The sequence below is a fragment of the Crinia signifera genome, chromosome 8 (genome assembly GCF_055691185.1).
Source record: "Crinia signifera chromosome 8, ASM5569118v1, whole genome shotgun sequence".
Classification (NCBI taxonomy): domain Eukaryota; kingdom Metazoa; phylum Chordata; class Amphibia; order Anura; family Myobatrachidae; genus Crinia; species Crinia signifera.
The window spans coordinates 159,721,035-159,727,034 of record NC_139224.1 but is presented as its reverse complement, the minus strand read 5'-3'; the positions used below and the strand labels follow the sequence as shown (position 1 = coordinate 159,727,034).

Sequence of the window (6,000 nt, the reverse complement as noted above, 5' to 3'; positions counted from 1 at the left end):
CAGCCTCCTGTTTTCCTGTGTTGTGACCTCCGCCAGTGGGGAGCTGCTGACTCAAAAACACCCTACTATACTATTGCACACACACACCTAAACAACATGCACACACAGCTCCCCCTCACACCCACAAATGTCACTGTACCATCCACACTATCAATGTACATCTTACTCTGTAACTGCTTTTTAATTAAACAAAACAATACACACCCCCTTCCAAATCATATGCTCTCTATTTAACACATTTCACCTATAACTCAAGTGGCAATACAGGCATCTGTCATACAATTCTAACCATCTTTCTCATATAAAAATGTTCACAAATTAAGGGGGCGCAGCCCCTTACGACGGTGTGAAGAGCGCCCGTAGGGCGCGATGAATCACCTAGTTCATAATACTTTATGACTTGGAATGTGTGCAAGATTGTATTGTAAATATGGCAGCATGCAGCAGAAATTTTCAAATATTTTGTGTGTAGATAGACAGTATAATTAACCTTAAGCTCAATACACACACTAGAAAAGAATGTAAAAGATATTGCTCAGAAGGGCCCTAAGACCAAGATGAGCGTTCTATTTTAGTTGGGATGTTGCCATGGGCAACCAATCCGATACTATCTATTATGTTCTAGAATATGCTAAATATATAGTAGATTTTGATTTGTGGCCCTCGGGTCCTTATTCTGGTTGACCTGCAATGCTGCGAAATTTGCAGATGGCGCCCGCACGGCCGCCCTCCCCTTGCATGCCCAATCCCCTACACAGCTGCAAATAGATGATTTGCATATTCGCAGCCTTGGGTGCGGGAAGTATAAATCATTTGATGGTTGCCGACCATTGAATGGTTTCTCCTGCGCTCTGATCTGCGAGCGCCCTGTGCGGGAAGCAGACGGGCAGCTGACATCCGCTGCCCACTCCCGCACTTGCGTCACTGTGCGATTTGCATGGGAACGCCCATGAAACGCTGGGTTTTCCCATGGGCTTTGTCCCCCGTCGCCACTCCACACACAGCTAGGCACGAGCGGGGTGGTGAACATGTAGTTCCCCCGTGCCCACTCACACCCTGCATCTGCACATGTGCTGAAATGCGTCTGCGCATTCGATAGCTGCAAAGCATCGTGGTCCATCGTGGGACCAAATCAAATCAGAATAAACCCCATAGTAACGGGTTGGGTTCATTTAGTCTACAGCATTATGGTCGACAGTCATTAGGTCGACACCATTAGGTTGACATGGGAAAAGGTCGACATGGTTCTAGAGCGAAAGGTCATTAGTTCGACAGGCCGTTAGTTCAACAGGTCATTAGTTTGATATTGTCTAGGTCGACAGTGAAAAGGTCGACATGGTGTTTTACACTGTTTTTTTTTTACCAGAATGTCAACACAGTCAACATGGACACAGTTTAAAGTGCACCGCATCCGCTGGCAATTTGTCGGGCACGGTGCCTTGCTACGCTCGGCACACTATTTTGTTCTCCCACCATGCCCTACTGGATGGTAAGGCATGAAATACCGCCTGTCGGCACATGTCGGCTCAAAAAACTCCATGTCGACTTTTTGACTGTCGACCTAGACAATGTCGAACTAATGACCTGTCGAACTAATGACCTTTCAACTTTTTCCCATGTCGACCTAATGGGGTCGGCCATAATACTGTTGACCAAATGACCGCATCCCCATAGTAACATACCCTGTGAGATACAACTCCCATCTTAGTACATTTCTCCCTCAGTGTTGTTAATGATGCACCCTCCCGCGCGTTGCTAACAACCCTCTCCCTGCAGCTTTGTTTTAGATAAAATGATATATACTGTACTTCCTTTTTGGTCAGTGTTTTTTTTTTAACCTTATTAACTGTAACTTTTATAGAATATATTATATTTCCTTTTATTTCCTTGTTTCCTTCTGTAACCCTGAGAAAGTGACTGAATCCGTTGAACCTCTTCTTGTACAATATATAGCCGGATACATCCGTCTGGCGGAGCAGGTAGGCACATTCCTCAGTGTTGCCTATCTCGCAGGCAGTTTTATCTTCCTTTCCTCCTCCTAGTTATATTCAGTATGAATTTATCTGTGCCGCGTGTGAATAAATTAGAAGCATTTTATGTTTCCTTCCCCGTCTTTATGTTTTGCATTCTCTTCCTTATTAGTTCAGGAACCAACATCTGAGGCTTAATCCAGGCTGGGAACTCTGTGAAGTCTCATTTACCAGCAAGATTCTGTCTTGACCAGTTACAGAGCAGAACTAGAGGGAGCAGATGATCTAGTTAGAACATAGTTGGAACTCAATGAGTTGTCCTCAAATTAGTTATCCACTGCTAAAAGCAAATCAGGGTGGTTCTACTGTCTCATTATAAATGATATATATTCTAGAACTGGTTATATTGCAGCATACCTCCCAACATACCTCCCAATATTTGATGATATGAAAACGGGACCTGCTGCCAATATTTGATGATATGAAATCGGGACCTGCTGCGCCGAAGGCGTGCCCGGTCCGAGAATGGGCGGAGCTACTGTTGGAATGGCATGATTTTGGGAAAGGGGCGTGACTTCATGCCACAACCCCTGTTTTTGTCATTTTCTGGGTGTGTCCAGCGCTGCCCTGCCTCCTTCCTCCCTGCCCCGAAGAGATGCTGTGAGCAGGCGCATAGCACCTCTCCAGTGATCACTGCTGCTTTGCAATGGCATCTCCCCCCAACTGCCCCTCCCCCCACCCGCAGGGACACTGCCACCCGTGGGAGGGATCTCAGGACAGTCTCCAAAAAGCAGAACTGTCCCGCTGTGATCGGGACAGCCGGGAGGTATGTTGCAGAGCTGGCAAGTTCTGGAGATACCGGGCCAGGTGGGGAGTGCGTACTAATCCGGTTGGTACAGTGTAATTAGCTGACCAAGTTCCACTTCCAGCATCGATGCCGTTAATGCAAACAACCTGGTACCTTAATGGCCCACAGACAATGTCTAGGGCAGGGCTGGGCAACACCGGCCCTCCAGATGGGGATGAACTAACATTAGTTTAACTAACTAAGTTAACTAATTAACTAACATTAGTTTTGCTATGTGGCCATGCTGAAACTGATGCAAGGCATGCTGGGATGTGCAGTTCATCAACATCTGGTGGGCCGGTGTTGCCCAGCCCTGGTCTAGGGTGACAGTCAACAGGTGAACACCATATGGTCAGACATTCACATGGTTGATATGGTGAAATGTTGACATAAACAATATGTCAGCATGGTATTGGTCAAAATTTTTCTATAATTTGCCATCCACGTGGACTTGGCTTTGGAACGGTAAAGCAAGGGGACGTGGTACACAAACTATAGGTCCACTCAGGTGTCATCATTGACACACAAAAATGTGAAAAAACTCTTCTCGATCTTTGCATGTGTTGACTTTTTCTGGGTTGATCTTTTGCTTGTGTCAACCTTTTTCCAGTGTCGACCTTGTACATGCTGATCTACTGACTGTCGAACATGAAGTTGTCTGTGAGCTATACCATACCCGAAGCACCCATCATCAACAGAGACCATTCAGGGAGGACACATTTATGGCCATCCCTAGTTTGACCTAGAAATAAAACTTTGCAATAATATAAAGCGCACAACACATTTTTCACTCATTTTTTCAGCGCTTTAAATTTCCAGGTCAGAACCGCAGCCTCTGTAGCGCCGCCGCCGCCGCCGCAGCTTTGTAAATCCAGCCAATGGTCCCTGCAACAAAGCAGCAGACTGCATATCTGTATCTATTCCTAATTAATTTCTTTTGCGAGTCTCTGAGGATTTTATAATTAGTGAGGAGAATCAAAGACATAAATACAAATCGAAACAAACCATTACCAAACATTCTTTACTCTTTACTTTCATTTTCCCGCTGTGTCCTCAAAATTGAAAATGACATGAATTATTCACATCTATATTTCCCTGTTTGTACAGTATTTAGGATTTATGATAAATGTACTGGACAAGCGCAATTACTCATAGTAACTAGCATACCCTCCTGGAATGGCCACGGGGTACTGAAAATCATGTGGCCCTCCTGGCTCATTGGAAAGGTGGGCAAGTCCCTGTAACCCCCCTCTGTCTCTTTGCAACCGCCCCTCAGCCACTCACTTATGCAATCTGTCCCCGGTTTCATCACTCTGGAGGACCCGGGATGTCGGACTGCCCCCAGAGACTGCCTGTCTACAGTGCCGGCCCCTACACTTTGACAGAAGCCAAGTGCTGCATGTAATGTTACAATGCAGCAAATGGTTCCTGTCACTGAGTGGGAGACAGCATTTCGGTGTCATCTCACAGCAGCATTCACGCCAGTGCATCCTGCACCCCAGTAGTGATGTCACTATGGAGTGCAGCTGCTGCGCATGTAGAGATCTTGGGTTCCAGACGACTGACAATGTCTATTCAGAAAGTCAACAGGTCAACACCAAAAGTTAGACATGCATTAGACACTGACAAATGTTAGACATGCATTAGTTAGACATTGACAAAAGTTAGTCATGCATTAGACATTGACAAAAGTTTGACATGGATTAGTTATACATTAACAGTTAAACATACATTAGTTAGACACTGACAAAAGTTAGACATTAACAAAAGTTAAACATGCATTAGTTAGACATTGACAAAAGTTAGCCATGCATTACTTAGACATTGAAAAAAGTTAGCCATGCATTAGTTAGACATTGACAAAAGTTAGACATGTATTAGTTAGACATTGACAAAAGTTACACGTGTATTAGTTAGACTTTGACAAAAGTTTGACATGCCAGCGCACTCAATGTCCTGACAACTGACTTTTTTTTAATGCAACTTGTTCATACTTTACCTTCCCAGTGGGTATAGAGGGAGAATATAATAGTGCGCCGAGTGCAGCGAGGCACCGTACTCGAAGCATGGCAAGCGAGCGATCCATGCAAGGTGATGTGGTACACTTAAATGGTGTTGATTTTTCATGTCGGCATTTTACTTGTGTCGTTACTTTTGTCAGTGTCTAACTCAGGCATTCCCAACCACGGTCCTCAAGGCACACCAACAGTGCAGGTTTTAGTGATATCCAGGCTTCAGCACAGATGGATTCATCAGAATCACTCAGGTATTAATTAAGTCACCTGTGCTCAAGCCAGGATATCACTAAAACCTGTACTGTTGGTGTGCCTTGAGGACCGTGGTTGGGAATGCCTGGTCTAACTAATGCATGTCTAACTTTTGCCAGTGTCTAATGCATGTCTAACTCTTGTCAATGTCTAACTAATGCATGTCTAACTTTTGTCAGTGTCTAATGCATGTCTAACTTTTGTCCATGTCAGACTAATGCATGTCTAACTTTTGTCAATGTCTAACTAATGCATGTCTAACTTTTTTCAATGTCAGACTAATGCATGTCTAACTTTTGTCAATGTCTAACTAATGCATGTCTAACTTTTGTCCATGAATAACTAATGCATGCCTAACTTTTGGTGTTGTCCTATCGACTGTCTACACATTGGGCCTTATTCTGGTTGGTGCGGCCGGGCCGTACGCGTACGTTCCGGGGTTTTTCATGATCTGCGCATGCGTACATTCGCCAATGCGCAGGCGCGAACACTCCACAACGCTTACGGACGGGTCTCTACGTGCGAAAAAACCTGTACGCGAGAGTACGGGCATTGGGGGCGGCATAGGGGCGTGTTGAGGGGAGCGGCTGAAATAATGAGGGAAAATGGGTGTAAATATGGGCGTACACGGGGGTGTGCACCAAAAATGAACGGTGCTACTACCGCACGATCGCCTAAAGCACCGTTCATTTCGGACACAAAACAGGCGGCCGCCAACCGCCACCTCAGACCACCCCTACAGATACCGCATGCCAGCGTGCGCCTGGGTTTGCTAATTTACGCTGATTAGTACTCAAACACATACACCTGAATGTAATAAGCAATGCTGCAGTCTGTTAAGTCCAAACCATGATTTCACTACCTGCAAGTCACACACAGCACTCAAACATATTGGAAGCTTATCTTTCTATACTTC

At 45.2% G+C, this 6,000-nt stretch overlaps 1 long non-coding RNA gene across 1 annotated transcript in view; it reads right to left on the bottom strand.

Moving 5' to 3' along the window:
* Positions 1-1,978: 1,978 nt before the first annotated feature.
* Positions 1,979-6,000, bottom strand: part of LOC146026691 (uncharacterized) — a 76,790-nt gene continuing 72,768 nt past the window's right edge. The window contains exon 4 of the long non-coding RNA XR_014454521.1: positions 1,979-2,237. This is a non-coding gene — a long non-coding RNA (uncharacterized LOC146026691). The remainder of the gene's footprint in view (positions 2,238-6,000) is intronic.